The sequence below is a fragment of the Rhinolophus sinicus genome, linkage group LG02 (assembly GCF_036562045.2).
Source record: "Rhinolophus sinicus isolate RSC01 linkage group LG02, ASM3656204v1, whole genome shotgun sequence".
Lineage (NCBI taxonomy): Eukaryota > Metazoa > Chordata > Mammalia > Chiroptera > Rhinolophidae > Rhinolophus > Rhinolophus sinicus.
This window is the reverse complement of record NC_133752.1, coordinates 148844227-148861835: the sequence shown is the minus strand read 5'-3', so window position 1 is coordinate 148861835 and position 17609 is coordinate 148844227. Positions and strand designations below refer to the sequence as shown.

Here is a 17609-nt window from a genome sequence, read left to right as displayed (position 1 = left end):
TTAGGTAGCTTTCCCTGTTCCCTTCGTACGCACCGTTTTATTCCGCGTCAGGAAGATAGCTAGTCTCAACAGGAAAGGAATTCTCTCCCTCCTTAGAAAATGGACAAGGACCATTTAATATTTTGTCCCTGTGACACTCGCTGTTTGATACAAAATAAGTCAGTTAACCTCTTTAACCCCAAATCCCTTTCCTGTGAAGTTGGATCTAGCAATATTTGCTCCTTTAACCTCACAAGTGAGGATGAAATGAGGTAAAGGATAAGAAAATGTTCTGTAAATGTTAAAGCACTAAACAAATATGAGATGGCATTAATTTGTAGCTTCAGCAACTGTTTGCAGAGTTTGTCACTTTCAGCTCAATCTCCTAAGATTCCTAGCAAGTCTAAAATCTTGTTCAGGAAAGATCTACCCTGTTTTTGGCCTTTAATATATTGGAGTATGTTCCCTCTGTGTCCATTTTGTTGAGCGTTTTTATCATAAATGGACGTTGAATTTTGTCAGTGCTTTTTCTGCATCTGTTGAGAGGATCATAGATTTTTATTCTTCATTTTGTTAATGTGAGATCTACGCTCTTTTTCATCATGGCTGACCACATGGGAGTGTTTGCTGCTATGACTTCCTAGCAGTTCATAGCCAGACCACTGTGTATTATTGCATTGACATTTGTATAGCACTTGGGGAGCTCTTGACAGATATTCTGTCATCTGCTCTCCGTGGTAATTCTATGAGGAAGGTGATTTTATTATTCCCGTGGTTGAAGCTGTACCTCAGACCTTCCTGTTGTGTGTTTCCCTGCTTGCAGTCTCCACTTGTGTGGTCTGAATACCACAGCAGCTACTCTGGTGACCCCTCTTCCCTTCCCTGTTACAACCTCACAGAAGTATGAGCGATGCTTCTGAATTTGCTCAGTAGGTTATCTTCTAGTAACCATTTAGTGGCCTACCCTGCTGTCCATTAGTGAGTGAATGATTCAGCAAGTGAAGAGCAGACCTTGTAGGGCCTGTATCCAGACCTCTTACCCACAGCCAGGCTCTGGCACTCAGAGCTGCTTGAATCCCCTAGGTTTTGACTTTGTTTGACTATCACCTTTTTTGATAAGTGAAACAACCTGTATCTTATCAGGTTTGTATCTTATCAGCTACATCTTGCCATGTATCATTGGCAAATATCTTTTCCCATTCAGTAGGATCTTTTTTTGTTGTGTTGTTCGTTTCCTTTGCTGTGAAAAAACTTTTTAGTTTGATGTAGTCCCATTTGTTCATTTTTGTTGTTATTGTTTCCCTTGCCTGAGGGGATATACATCAGTAAAAATATTACTAAGGGTAATGTCTGGGAGGTTACTTCCTATATTCTCTTTTAGGAGTTTTATGGTTTTGGGTCTTACCTTTAAGTCTTTAATCCATTTTGAATTTGTGCTTGTATACGGCGTAAGAAAGTGATCCATTTTTTTTGCATGTGTCTATCCAGTTTTCCCAGCACCATTTATTACATAGACTGTCTTTAACCCAATGTAAGTTCTTCCTTCCTTTGTTATAGATTAAATGACCATATAGGCATGGATTTGTTTCTGGGCTCTCTATTCTGTTCCCTTGATCATATTTATTCCTCAGTTGAACTTGGCAAACATGCCTCTGGCTGTATATAGTATGTAACGTAATAGAGAGTATCTACAACTTGCCCACATTTGTCTTTTGTATGTATCATATATTGATACTCTTTAACTACCTTTTTATACCTACACTTGTATTTTTTTGTATCAACTGAAAAATGAACATTTATAGTGTTTAGTGTCACTGACTGCCTGACAAAAATTTATTTCCACAAATGATGTTATCTTTGTTCAGCAGGGCTTATGTAATGATTTGCAGAAATTGTTTCGGATTTTTATTTATTTGATGAAGATTGAGTGGAATGGAGAAATTATACTAGTGGCACAAGTGGTATTAAGAACTAATATTTACTTTGCACTTTCTACATCTTAAGATACTGTATTAACCCTGGTACTTTCGGTGTCGCTTAGGTCGGTCTCATAGTCATTATATATAGCACAGAGGCAGCGCTTAAAACCATCAGAGTTTTAATCAGAAGCAGTCCATCTCTAACCAGAATCACATATTCAGCAGACTTACGCTGATTAACTGTATCCAATTGTAAAGGAAAAGAACAACTTGAAATACAAGATGTGTTGATTTCTTTTTCCTCGGTTATAATTAAGAATTAAAAATTTTTTTAGCGTGTACAGCTACTCTCTCCCTCTACCCCAAACATATTCCCTCATATGGAGGGATTTTTGCTGTTCCCACTATGCCCACTAAATGCTTATGGGAGACTATGTAAAGTGTGAGTTTCTCATCCAGGTTCTAGAGTCGTACCCAGAAGCCAGTCTTACATACCTAAATATTTTGGTCCTCCGAGGAGTATGCGCACCGATTAACAGACATTTCTTTTCTAGATGTTAAATGTGTGCCAGTAGTTTAGTTCTCTGGGAAACATGGAAACAATCTAGTGGAAAATAAGACAAAATTTGCTCTCTCTTTAGACCATTGCATGGGAACAGGAGGAGGGGACCAAATAGGTGAGCAGAGAGTCTCAGTATTACTGGGAATATTACAATTCCCACAGGAAATTGAGGGTAAAATCCAATGAGCATGTTGGAACTGAGGCAAAGAGAAGTAGAGAACCTCACATCACAAAAATGAAACCCTATTCAATTACAGAGTTAGGAAAATTGTCTGCATCAGAACTTGAATCAGGAGACTAGTGAAGAGAATGATAGTAGATGTGAGGCAACAACCAGAGTCTACACGGGGTTTAATGTGTGGGGTGTGAAGGGGAAAGGCCGCTGTGCTTTGTGGAAGAAATAAAAGAAACATGGAAAGCCAGTTAAATTTGAAAAAAAGAAAAGTGGTGATGGGACATAGGTGATAAAAATAGAGGAAAACTTTGACTTGTATGTTGCAGGGCCAGGGAGATGGAAGCCTAATGACAGCTTGACTGGGCTGTGTGCGGAGAGGCCGATAGAAAGGGAGGCTTGAGAGTTGTGTGGATGTATAGACAAGGTGGAAACCTGTCTTCCTTTTCGGCTGATGGGACTCGCTCAGAGAAATTTTGGATCCATTTAAAATCATAATAATCATTGGTTTTGACTTCCTTTTTTTTAGATCAAAATATTCCAGTACTGAAAGGTGTAAGTACTTCACAAATACCTTCTGATAGAGTTAGTTAGTTAAATATGGGCTTATTTATCATGGTTAATCTACGTTTATGTCCATATTAGGCCTCTTTCAAAATATTCTATAAACACACCCTTCAAAGGGTTTCTGCAGGAAGACAGACAGATGTAAGTCAACCAAGAGCATCTACTGTATTTTGCTGTGTATAATTTGGTCCCGTGTATAATGCACACCCACGTTTTTGGCCCAAATTGTCAGGGGGAAAAAAAAAAATCTTTCGTTTTAATTTTTTAATTCAAATTTTTATTTGTTTACATTTAGGTACTTGTTTTTTGTATTATAAAGGAATTTTAGCATTTATTTTTTAACATATTATGGTACAAGAAATTTTATGTAACAAATAATTACAAAACACAAGAACAGATACTAGGTACAAGAAATTTTATGTACTGGTAACAAATTTACAATATTTACGCATCGTAGAAGGCTGAGAACTCTTCCTTATTGCAAATTTGTCATAAGTTAAACAAATCTGATTATCACCTTCAGGGTATTATTTTGCATACAGATATCATTATTGATTTATAGAGTTAAACTTTTAACTCATAAACATAAATAAAAGAATTAAAAACATTATATAGATATGGAATTAGTACTACCCATGTATAAACGTGCATCCTTATTTTTCCCTCACAAAACGGGGCAAAAAAGTGCATATTATACACGGCGATATACGGTATATGAAAAGGATTAGGAAGAGGTCAGTTATCGAGAGTCAGAGGCAAATGGCTCAGCTTTGGGGAAATTCGATGGGGTGAGGCTTAGGAAGAATAAACTTCACAGTCGCCTCATGAGGTAGAAAGCCAGCAAGGAGAAGAATGCACCGTGCCACTGTCAGCATGGATGCCGACAGTCACCAGGGTGGGGCTGGGCCATAAAAACGTGTAGGAGGGAGAGTCAGATTTTTATGTTATCAAGAGAGGCTTAGGACTGTAATTTTTATATTTCAAATGAGTAAAATTAAGGTTTGGCAAAATTGTTTTTATTTCAATTTCTAGAACTGTTATATGATTTTCCAAAATGAAATCTGTACGTGACAAAGTAGGAAATTGGCAGCCTAGCATCTAGTTGTCACTGGAGGAAGGAGGGGCCCAGGGAGTGGGGACAGTGTAAACTTATCCATCTGGCTGCATTTCTCTCTTCTCCTGTGATAAGAGCCGCCCACCTTCCTCCCAGAGCAGAGCAGCTCCTCTGGCTAATTCCAAATGAGCTACATATCAACATGCAACAAGCTGGCTGGCAGCCCTCGGAGTCTAGCTATAGTTCTACACCAAGCTTCTTGCCTTCTTTTAGTTCTTGTGGGTAAGCCTTTTCCTTGAACTTCAGAACTCCGTGTATCTACTGCCTGTTCAGTGTCTCCATTTGGAAGCACCAAAGCAAGGAAGGCAGCATCTCCACCTGAGCCGTGCGTCACATTTCATTCCCCGTCTCAGTGAATTACTACCTCCATTTGCCCATGACAACAATCTGGGCCTCTGACTTGCTTTTCGTTCTCCCTTCCCTCCCACTTCAGTTAGTCGACAGGACTGTTGAGTACATCCGGCTGCTGCGGGGCCCTGTTCAGGCTGTCATTGTCTCTCGGCAGAATCTCTGCAGCAGTCTCTGCAGGGTCCTCACTCGGGCTTTGTACGTCCCCCCGCCCGCCTCATTCTGTACTTGTAGCTGGAATGATCTTGCTAAAAGGGAAGTTTGATCAAGTCATTCCCTATTTAAAAGCCTTTAATATCTCCTGATTCCGTCAGGATAAAATTAAAACTCCTCCCCGTGATAATGACTTTGCTTTCCTGACCTGTTAGTTAACTTTCTGAAGTCCTCTTACACTGAACGGTTTACAGTGCCCAAGTGGATTGATCTCCCTGGTCTGTGGTCTCTTTTTCTTTCTTTTTTTCTGTGTTGGGGAGAATTGGGGAACAGTGTGTTTCTCCAGGGCCCATCAACTCTAAGTCGTTGTCCTTCAGTCTAGTTGCAGGGGGTGCAGCCCACCATCCCCTGCGGGAATTGAACCGGCAATCCTGTTGTTCAGAGCTCACGCTCTAACCAACTGAGCCATCGGCCTCTCCTGTGGTCTCTTCTATAGACTAGTTCTTCTTCCTGCCGTCCATTTTCCTGCCATCCAGCACTCCACCAGCCATCCTCGGGCCTTAACTAAGACGTCACTTTCTCCAGGAAACCTTTTCTGATTTCTCTAAACTGGTTTGTGTCCTGCTTGTGTGTGTTTATAAAAGCCGATTGTACTTTTTTGGATCTGTCATACTGTCCGTGCTTCCCCTGTTTCCTTGCCTGCCACCCCCAGGAGACTTTAAGGGCCCTGAAGGTGGGGGGCTTTCATCAGTACTGTTTCTGACACATAGGAGGGGGCACAGTAAACGTTTTGGGTTTTTTCCCCTCTTTTTAAGAAAAGTATGGTAAAATATATATAAAATTTACCATTTTACCATTTTAAATGTACAGCACAGTGGGACCTTGACATTGTTGTGCAAGCGTCACCACGGTCCAGCTCCAGAACTTTTTCATTCTCCCAATGAAACTCTGTGCCCATGAAACAATAACTCGCCGTTTCTCCCTCCCCCTCGCCTTTGGTAACCACCATTCTGCTTTTTGTCTCCATGCATTTCACTATGGGTACCTCATATAAGTGGAATCATACAATATTTGACCTTTTATGCCTAGTTTATTCACTTAGTCTAATGTCTTCAAGATTCATCCATGTTGTAGCATGTGCCAGAATTTCCTTTTTAAGGCTAAATAATATTCCATTGTATGTATATAGTACATCTTGTTTATCCGTTCATCTGTCCGTGGATGCTTGGGCTGTTTCCACCTTTTAGCTATCTTGAATAACGCTGCTAGGAACATGGGTGTACAAATACCTGACTGAGTTTCTGCTTTCAATTCTTTTGGGTATGTACCTAAAGGTGGAATTGCTTAATCTTACAGTAATTCTGTTTAATTTTTTGAGGAACCACCATACTGTTTTCCAGAGCAGCACAAGGATTCCAATTTCTGCACATTCTTGCCAACACTTATTTTCTATTTTGTTTGCTTTGTTTTGTAATCGCCAATCCCAATGAGTGTGAAGTGGTATCTCATTGTGGTTTCCATATGCATTTCCCTAATGACAAGTGATGTTGAGCATCTTTTCATGTGGTTATTGACCATTTGTACTAATATATCTTCTTAGGAGAAATATGTCTGTTCAAGTCATTTGTCCATTTTTTTATTAGGTTGTTTTTTGGTTGTTGAGTTACAGGAATTCTTTATATATTCTTTGTATTAATCTCTTATGAGATATATGATTTGCATATATTTTCTCCCATTCTGTGAGTTGCCTTTTCACCATCTTTATAGTGTCCTTTGATGCACAAAGGTTTTTAATTTTGATGAAATCCAATATATCTATTTATTCTTTTGTTGCTGTGCTTTAGGTGTCAAATGCAAGAAATCATTGCCAAATCCAAAATCATGAATCTTTTCCCCTATGTTTTCTTCTCAGTTTAATAGTTTTAGCTCTTACATTTAGATATTTTATCTATTTGAGTTCATTTTTGTATGTTAAGGGTCCAACTTCATTTTGCATCTAGATAATCAGTTTTCTCAGCACCATTTGTTAAAAAGACTGTCCTTTCCCCCATTGAATGGTCTTGGCACTCTTGTTGAAAAGCATTTGACCATATATGTGAGGGTTTGTTTCTGGGCTCTATAAACTATTCCATTGGTCTATATGTCTGTCTTCATGCCAGTACCACACTGCTTTGGTTATAGTATCTGATTTTTGATATCAGAAATTCAGTCCTTCAACTTTGTTCTTTTTTAAGTCTGAGACAAGTTTTTAATACTATTTGCTATTTGATCCTCCTCGTAACATTTGTGCCCTTGCCTAACAATTCTCCCCAGATGGCTTTCTTCCTTCATCCCTGTTATAACCTCACTCCACTGCCAGTTTTCTTTCCCTCTTCCACTCTTTTCCCCTTGTTTTAGATTCATCTTTATTTGTTTGTGTCCAGGCCACACCTGGCATTTTAAGGTCTTAATTCTGCTGGATGACCTAATGAAGAGAGCCCTAATCTATTGTCCCCAACTTTGAGTCTAGTTCACCCTCTTTTGGAACGCTCAGGGCTAAAAGTCACTTGTATTGTTCTTTCATTATCTGAGCTGGCTGTCTCCTCTTAGCACTGCAGGAAGAAGAAAGCTGAGATGGTAGCAATGTGATGGACAAGGTGAGTTACCTAAGGGACTGAGACGTGATGAAAAGAGCATTATATTGGAAGCCAAGAAATATGTGCCCTAGCTCTGCATCTGTCACTAATTACTGTGTTTCCCCAAAAATAAGACCTAGCCGGACAGTCAGCTCTACTGCGTGTTTTGGAGCAAAAATTAATATAAGGCCCGGTATTATATTATATTATATTTATGATATGATATGATATACGCTACGATACGATATGATATGAAAGTTCGAGTCTTATAGTAAAATAAGACCGGGTCTTATATTAATTTTTGCTCCAAAAGATGCATTAGAGCTGATTGTCTGGCAAGGTCTTATTTTCGGGGAAACATGGTAGCAGGTAGACCACACAGCCTCTCTAATTTACTGATAAGTTTATTTCTCTGTAAAGTAAGGTTGGTTGGATTAGGTGGTCTGTAAGTTCTTTCTAAATCTAAGAAGTTTATTTTTTCTGTTTGTAAGACAATTTCCTCAGAAGGGTGAGGCATTGAAGCTGGTTTTAATGGGTGCATAGAACTTAGGAAAGAAGGAAAGAGAGATTTCAGGAGATTTAAAATAAGAAATAAAAGTATGTTTAGGAGTCAATGAAAGTAACAGGGAGCAAACTTTGTACTGAGGCTGAGTCAGGTGGATGTCCATGTAGAAAACAATTAACCTTGACCTCTATCTCACACGATATACACAAATCAATCCCAAATGATTTGAAATCTAAATAAGAAAGGTAAAGCAATAAAGCTTCTAGAAGAAAACATAAGCTAATAGCTGCGTGACTTTGGGATAGGCAAAGATTCCTAGAACAACCCAAAAAAAAGATGAAAAGAAAGATTGATAGATTGGATTGAGTAAAATTAAGAACTACTGTTTATCAAAAGATGCCATTAAGAAAGTAAAAAGGAGAAACATATTTGAAATATATCTAACACATGACTTGCATGGAGAATATACAAAGAACTCCCACAAATCAATAAGAAAATGCAGATGACTCAATAGAAAAAGTGGGCAAAGACTTAAACTGGCATTTCACAAAGGAGGAGATCTAAATGGCCAGTAAATACATGAAAGGTGCTCAATACCATCAGAGAAAAGCAGATTAAAACTACAGTGAACCAACAAACACATGAAAAAATCCTCAGCATCATTGTCATTAGAGAAATGGAAATTAAAACCACATTGAGATACTGTTTCACACTCACTAGGAAGGCTGTAATTTTAAAAGAAGGAAAATAACAAGCATTCCTTGTTATTGGAGAGCATGGAGAAATCATAACCCTTACATTGCTTACATTTCTGGTGAGAGTGCAAAATGGTGCAGCCACTGTGGAAAATAGTTTGGCAGTTCCTCAGAAAGTTAAACGTAGAGTTACCATATGACCCAGCAATTCCATTCCTAGGTGTATATTCAAAAGAATGGAAAACAGGGACTAAAATAAGTACATGTGCACACACTATTCACAATAGCCAAAAAGTAGAAAGACCACTAATGTCCATCGATGGATGAATGAATAAACAAATTATGATGAACACACACTATAACAAAACCTTACTCATCCACAGAAAGGAGTGAAGTATGAGTACGTGCTACAATATGGATGAACTTCAGAAACATTATACTAAGTGAAAGAAACCAGACGCACAAGGTTATATATAGTAAGGTTCCTTTTATATGAATATCCAGAATAGATAAATCAATAGAGGCAGTATACAGAAGGATGGTTGCCAGGAGCCGGGGGTTCGGGGTCCGGGGAGGCAAGGAGACAAGTGGAGAGAAATTGATTAATGGGTGAAGGGTTTTACTTTGGAGTGATGGGAATGTTCTGGAACTAGATAGAGGTGGTAATTGCAGTATATTGTGAGTGTACTAATAGCCACTGAATTGTTCACTTTAAAATGGTTACTTTTATGGTATATAAATTTCATGTCAGTAAAATTTTTTAAATAACTACAAGGTATCACCGTATATATACGCACTAGAATGGGTAAAATGAACACTGTGTCATTTTCCAGTGTCGGTGAGGATGTGGAGCAGCTGGAGCCCGCTCCATTGCTGGTAGGAGTGTCACGAACGCTGCACATACACCCTCCTGGGACCTCGCATTCCACTCCTGCTGTGTGCTCAACAGAAACGAACACATATGGCCCCAAAAAGCATGTGCAAGAAGGTTCTTCATAATAGCCTAAAACTATAAATAACCTAAATGACTGTCAAAGTAGAATGGATAAATAAGTTGTGTTATAGTCATCCATGGGATACTAACTACATGGCAATAAAAAGAATGAACTGTTGCTACACTCGCAATGAAGATGAACTTCACAGAAATGATGTTGAGTGGAAGTATATGTATATTCTACTTGTATGAAGTTCAAGAACAGACCAAACTAACTCTGGTGCTAGATGTCAGAATGACCATTGCTGGGAGAGTACGGGGGTTGGTGGTTATTGACAAGGGAGCTCAAGAGAACCATCTGGAAAACCTATGTCTCATGAGCAGTGGTTACACAGGTACATGTACACAGGTATACATATGTACAGAATAACCAATCTGTGCACTTAAGATCTCTTCCCTTTATTGTATTATTATAAAACAAACTAGAAAACAAAAACAGTCATCGGAGTAGATATTCTTATAGGGACGCAGTAGAAGAGAGTGTTTGAGAAGTGAGGTTGTAAACGGCCTTGAATGGTAGTGAAATGGCAGACATTTGGATTCAGTCCTATATCTCTGGTACCTTTGAGGGAGGGAAATGACATAATGGAAGCAGATTTTTAGGGAAACAGATCTTTGGAGATGTGCCTGGTGGACTGGGGACTGGTCCCCAAGTGGGAAACTGTTGCAGTCCGACCTGAATTATGGTGATACTGTTTTAAATGGAAACTCGGAAGGAAGAAGAATTAGTAAGGCTAGTGACTGGTCGGCATGGGCAGCGAAGGACTCTAGGGCAAAGGTGACTGAGGTCCCACTCTAGATGGCTGGAAATATGGTGGTCCCTATAACAGAATTAAGAAAGCCAGGAAGAGAAATCCGTTTGCGAAGTAAAAACGTGGTTTTAAGTGCTTTCATTTTGAAGTGGTGACAGTCAGGGCTGATGATGGAAATCTGAAAATCACCCACGTACAGGTTATTTTGAGTAGATGAGATCCCCGAAAGAAAGAGTTTAACAGAGAGATTGCAGAAGGCCAGCCCTTAAAGAAGAAAGAGAGGTCGTAGGGGAAGAGGAGCCTGCGGTTAAGGACAGAACCAGGGTAACACAGAACAGGACGGAGCACTTCAGCCAAATGAAGAGAGAGTTGGAGGATGAAGATGTAAAGAGAAAATTACAGAGGTAGGAGAGGAAGGTAAAGATTGAGAATGTGATAGAGAGCAGAGATAGTTGAGGGAACGTGGTCTTGGAGGAGGCAGGAGGAAACAGGATCTGGAAGCAAAGGCAGAGGACTTAGCCTTGGATGATAGCTTTACCTGTGAAGAGCCCAGGTGTGTCAATCAGGTCACAAGAGTTTGTCAGGAGCTTCACTGACTTTCTCTTGCAGTATTTTTTGTCCTCTAAGTAGGAACTGCAGGTGACCCAAGGTTGAGAATGAGTGTGACTGTGGGAGCCATGGAGTCCCCGGTAGTTGGACTCATTTTGGGTTCGAGGCATAATCCTATTCTCCGTGAAAGGGATATAAAAGAAATTTAAGACACTACCCATGACCTCTGGGAATTTATCTAGTGTAACTCAACAATAATTAAGAGCAAAAAAACAAGTACGAGTAGGATGTTGTGAATCCTGACTTTGTCATCTTCTAGTTTATAACTTTGGGCAACATTAGGTCTCTGTGCCTCTGTTTTCTCATCTGTTAAATGGGGATAATAATACCTCATATGTTCCGGAGATTAAGTGAGATAATATAGTCAACGTGCATGGAACAATGCCTGAAGCACAGTAATTACGTGATAAATATTAGCTAAGATCATGATAAAGCTATGAGTTCACAAGGGGAAAACACTAGTAAAGGCTGGCGCTGGTGGAAAGGCTCTGTGAAGGCGTGGGGACTTATGAGGCAATTCAAAGACAAATAGGAGAAAAGGAATGAGGGAGAAGGAATTCTAGTTTGGGGAAACTGTTGTGAATGAAGTCTTAGATCAGTAAAGCCATTGACATCTGCGTGTGATTCATTTGATGACCTTGACAATTCCTGGTGGGGAGTAGTGGGAGTTAGAGTAGCAGAGCACAATGGCTAACTGATATTTCTTGTAATAAAAGAAGTGTGAGTTAAGGAGTCAGTTTTATCCTGGCCCCGTGACTTTGGGCAAGTTGTCCCTTCTCTTAAAACCCCAAGTTTCCTAATCTATAAAATGAAACAGACTGGATCTGTAAATCTTTCGCAGCTCTAAAGTTCCGTGCTTCATACAGGAAAATGATTTCTTTGACCCCGCCGTCCGTGGAACAGTGCTTTTTGCCTGGCATTAAGCTGATAGGTCTGTGTGGGGACCAAGTCGTGGTTCTGGCCATGCTGAGAGTGAGTGAGCTGACCAGCCCGCGTGTGGACACTACCCACTGCCTTTGCAACACTTAGCAGTCACCACCACTAGAGAAAGAACCCTCGGGTATTTCACTCCCCAATTATGTAGTTAACTCTACTGCTGTTCTCTTGACAAGCCTTGAGTTTTATGGATACTTGCCTTGAAGTGGCCCCTGAAGGCTAAGTAGGAGGGAAAGAACAATCGTTAGCCTTTTAAAAATGTTTCCCGATTGTCTTTGTGGAGCTTACACAACTAAAGGTAAGAGCAGCACGGTGAGCACCAGGTGGCGGCCAGTAACCCTAACGCTTTCATGGTAAGATTCACCTACTCGGTCCTCTTGTGACAGTCCCCGAACATGGTGGCTTTTGGCATTAGGGATTCCTTGGTCTCACAGCATGGATTTAAATAACCCAGGACTCTGTTTAACCATAAATGCAAATGGGCTCTGCAAATACCATGCCTGGAAACCATTGGCTCTGTGACGGCGCTACTCCGGTTTTCTTTTTAGAAGGGAACTGTGTTTGTTACTCCATTCTCACTTCCGGTCCTTCCTGGTGGGAGGCCCTCCCAGTTGCACGCAGGCCTTTCTGCTGTCATTCATCCTTCAGGGCTGCAGTGTTGTTGCATCAGAGGAAGTCCTCTAAGATTCCTCTCCCATTTGCTTTTCCTTGCTGCTGACTGGGAGGTACATAGAGCGGTGTCACCCCTGAATCGCTGGCAAACATTGAGAGGCGCATTGCTGAGAGCAAGCTTAAGAAACCACCAAAGGCCGATGGCAGTCATCGGGAAGACGATGAGGACAGCAAGCCCAAGCCAAACAGTGACCTGGAAGCAGGGAAGAGTTTGCCTTTCATCTACGGGGACATCCCACAAGGCCTGGTCGCGGTTCCCCTGGAGGACTTTGACCCATACTATTTGACGCAGAAAGTGAGTTGGAAGACGAGGCGCAACAGCTTCAGACACCCCTTTCCTAACAGGTTTAGGGGACGTGAGGGAGAAAGAACTGTGTCTCTTTGCCAAAGTTTGGATAAGTTAACCTTTTATTTCATTTCTGGCTTATAGGGATTATTTTTCAGTTTAATTGCTGCTAAGGGTCATTTGTGGGTCACGGCACGTCTCAACTCTTCATAAGACTTACATCTTTGGCTCCAGGCCAGGTCAGGAAAAGATATAAATGAAATGGGACTGTTTAATAGAGTGACATAGTAAAAGGTGGTAGGGCCCCGTAGACTCTCTCACACACACACATTCAAAATTCTTTCAATATAAAGATGGTGTTGGAATCGTGACATTAACAGAGCGTGTTGCTAATACAGTGGAGATGATGGGTTTGTTCTCTTCTCCAGCCCCATTTGTGACATTAGAGCATAGCTGTTGGGCACGGGAATAGAAGAGAGTGAGCCACAGTGGGCCAAGGAGGAGAGACCCCCGGTCTTCAGCCTTGTGACAGTGTTGTCTGGATTGAGCAGCACTGATTCTTGCATTTGAGTCGGTTCTGTTGTTCCTGCAGGAAGGAGCACAAGTGAAAGAAACACCAACCTTCCTTTGGTCAAATTTCAAGGTTCCCTAACAAATATTTGGCCAAACCTTGGTTCCTTTCTGATGATTATCTTTTGAAACAAGGCAACAAGTGGAGAAGCCAAGCCCCCTGGGTAACCTACCAGCCAAGTAATTAGCCACTGAATACAGAGGACTGACATGAGACACTATTTTAGGGGATCCCTCATTTAACAGATGTCATTTACAGAATTAAATCAGTAGGTGTTTCCAGATGGGGGGGGGGAACGCTTTGTGTTATTATATATTTACAAATATAAAGCTTAACTGAATTGCCTTTATTAATAAAACTGCCTTGTAAATTACCCTTAACTAAATTGCCTTTCGATCTTTCCATTTTGGAAGAAATTTCAGTTTCTTTGGCTTAATAGTGGGGCAGAAGTGAGACAAGGCCGAGAGATCTCTTGACATAGCTGTGGAGGCGTTTTCAGTTGAGGATGGCAAAAGCACTTATGTCATTGTCTATGCAAAATTGTCCTTCACCCATGTGCTTCTCTTGCAGATCAGAACACCTACATAACAGGAAAAAGTGGAACCAGTAGCCTATATCTTCCACTGGGAAATTTAGAAAGTTTAAGGAACAAACCATGATATGATATAAAGAACAATAGGCAGGGAATAAGAAATCTTGATTCTACCATAATTCACCATGTTTGTGTTTATATTTTTATTTTTTAATATATGTATTTTTCAAGCTACCACAAATAATTTATGGGAAAATAAAGTAATAAATGAAGTAAAAAATCTTCTCAAAACTGTAATAGTTCATGTCTTTTAGCAAGTCACTTCACCTCTATGGGACTAAATTTTCTCATCTTTAAACCGAGAAGTTGGACAGAATTTTTAAGGATTTTTGTTAGATATTAAATTCTGGGACTAAGTAGTTTTCATAAACTGACATTGATATTTTCATTTATTCTTCCCCTTTTTAATGTCTAACTTTGTCATCTGGGTCTTTGCGAGTTGGGTTAAGTGGGTGAGGGAAGAGACAAGCTTTAACTTTCTAGGTGAGTGAATAAGGGAACACGGCATCTTGAACTATTTTCAGCAAAATATTTCATTCATTGTAAAATTTTGAAACATATTTCCCTCCTCTTTTCTACCCTAAGGCCGATCGCCTTAGTAGAAGTAAAAAGAAATGACAAATCTCAGGGTTCAGTTTGTGCTTATTTAGCTAGGTTTGGCCAATTGGTGTAGTTTTTTAGAAAGTCCTCTTACAGCAATAGCAGATAGGTAAAATCCTTTGGACCCTGGCCTTTCGAGGGGCTAAAACCTCTTTGCTTTTATTTGAGCTATTTATTTTTCCAACTCAAAACAAATTAAATCTCCTTTTCTTAAACCTGACTTAATATATGAAAAATATATAGAGCTATTTATTGTCAGAGCCCGGTGTTCCATTGCCTGCCTTTTCCCCTGGTTCCTGCCCTGTACATGCCTCACTCCATTCGTAATGACTCAGGTTTCAGTGGCCCTAACTTGGGAGTGAGGACCCAAAGAGGGTGAGTCTGGCCCTGGATGGTATCATTCCTGAGGTAGTCCATATGTTAATGGCGTACTATTAGGGGACTGGCTTTTCATGACTCCAGCCTTTGGTCTGACCACAAGGTAAATAGTTCATGGAAAGGAGAACTTTAGTTGTTTTGTTTTGTTTTTAAGAAATTGAGAAGTGTACCACCATGCTACACCATCATGCAGAAAAGTGCATAAGACATAAATGCATAACTTGTTATTATTATAAAGCAAACAGATTAATACCCGTGACAAAAAAGAATGTTTGTAGCACTTCAGAAATATTAATTGTACTTTTAAGTAAGAGATTTTTCAATTGATTAAAAGTAATAAGCTTGCTCAAGTTTACTTGCAAATTTTCACTGACATTATTCATATTTCATACTAAGTAGGCTTTTCACTAGGCCAAATTAGCATGGGCTCTCCTACAAGGAAGCACATTGGGAATTAAGCCACAAATCCAAAAGTCCTGAGAGTAGAGATGACTTTAAGAGGACATTTCCTTCCATTGTTTTTCGAGGGCTGCCTTAAATAATTCTTGCAAAGTAGATTTTTTTCTTTGCTAAATGATATAAATGGATTTCTTTATCTTTTCCTCATAGGTCTCATTTTCTAACTGCTTAATAAGTTTTGTGACTGCCTCTCATAGAAACTTGTTTCTCATTTCCTTCCCTCTTTATTTAGAGGTTGAAAGAAAACTAATTCCCTATTAGTAAAGTTCTGGTTTCATCCCATTGTGGACTTTACAGTCTCTAGGGTCACGGGGCCTTGAAATGTATGTATCACATTTTCAAGATGCTTTTGTACCAGGTGGTGCTGGTGGGAGCTCTCGGAAGCTTCCTGAGGTCCTCAACAGTATTATCCATGGTGCGTCTCACCTGACCTTCCCGGCTCATCCCTGAAAACACCCGGGATCATCCTGTTTGGGTTGCCTCAGACCTCCCAGTGCCACAGCATTTTCTTTGCCTCTTGGTGCTTTGTTCTACTGGCTCCTTTCTTCAACTTTCTTGTTCTTCAGCTGTTTCCTGCAAAGAATTGAATTTGAGGACCATTTAACTATTTTCTTTCTTTTTTTCTGAGAACAGAACATTTTTACCTGTCATGTTTAGCTCTTAATAATTGCAATTAAATAGATATTTAACTTACTTTAACACATAAGCTCCCTGAAAGCAGAACAAGCTGTCTTCATCACTGTACACTCAGCATTTAACCATGTTGTAGAAGGGACACCAATCAGTAGATTGACAGCAGGAATTGACACATGAGTGAATGGCTCCGGAAGACAGGTTATGTGGCTATATCATCAGGAAGCTCTATTTTAGTCCATTTGGGCTGCTACCATGTTTCCCCGAAAATAAGACCTAGCAATCAGCTCTAATGCATCTTTTGGAGCAAAAATTAATATAAGGCCCGGTCTTACATTGTATTATATTATATAAGACCCGGTCTTATATTATGACCAGTATTATGCCCGGTATTATATTATACCCAGTATTATATTATATTATATAATATTTTATATTATATAAGACCCAGTCTTATTTTACTATAAGTAGTAAAATAAGACTGGGTCTTATATTAATTTTTGCTCCAAAAGACGCATTAGAGCTGATTGTCTGGCTAGGTCTTATTTTCGGGGAAACATGGTATTCAGTAAAAAGCCTCACCTGACCCTCATCTGCCCACTACCTGTCTTCCCGCACAGGTAACCATTGTTAGTAGTATCTTCCAGCATTTCTTTATGTACAAGCAAAAACAAACAGGTATTTTAAGGACTTTGAACTGTCCTGAATGCCTTTAGTCTTGGTTTTCTTTCTATTTTCTTAAGCCTGTTGAAGACTTAATTCTGTTTTTCATTTTCCCTTCTTTCATAGTATAGAATCTTAAGTTTTATCAATGTAAATTCTCAATGCATTTCTCCCCTCCCACACTTTTCAAGTGAATAAAATCAAGGACTTTTTCTTTATTGCTTGAAGTATTTTTCTCTTCACTACAGAAAATAGTCTGCAATGCTTAATAATAACTTGTTGAATTTTAGATGGCCACATATATTCCTAATAACTGTCATAGGCAGCAGTGAAGTCTATGGATTAAGTTGAAAGAAGGACTGCAGAGTTGGCTCCTACCCCTTTTCCTGCCTTTTTTTTTTTTTAAGAGATGACCTGAACTTTTTTTTTCTTTTTTAAAAGATTTTATTGGGGAAGGGGAACAGGACTTTATTGGGGAACAGTGTGTACTTCCAGGACTTTTTTTTTTTTCCCAAGTCAAGTTGTTGTCCTTTCAATCTTAGTTGTGGAGGTTCTGTTCAGCTTCAACTTGTTGTCCTTTCAATATTAGTTGTGGAGGGTGCAGCTCAGCTCCAGGTCCAGTTGCCGTTGCTAGTTGCAGGGGGCGCAGCCCACCATCCCTTGCGGGAGTCGAAACCGGCAACCTTGTGGTTGAGAGCCCGCGCTCCAACCAACTGAGCCATCTGGGAGGCAGCTCAGCTCAAGGTGCCGTGTTCAATCTTAGTTGCAGGGGGCGCTGCCCACCATCCCTTGCAGGACTCAGGAATTGAACTGGCAACCTTGTGGTTGAGAGCCC

General features: G+C 40.0%; 1 protein-coding gene across 2 annotated transcripts in view; it reads left to right on the top strand.

The window, feature by feature from the left end:
* Positions 1–12666: 12666 nt before the first annotated feature.
* The window catches only part of SCN8A (sodium voltage-gated channel alpha subunit 8), a 117283-nt gene continuing 112340 nt past the window's right edge, over positions 12667–17609 (top strand). For both annotated transcript variants that reach the window (XM_074325669.1, XM_074325668.1), the window contains exon 1: positions 12667–12887. The gene's annotated coding sequence lies outside the window, so the exon portion shown is untranslated. The remainder of the gene's footprint in view (positions 12888–17609) is intronic.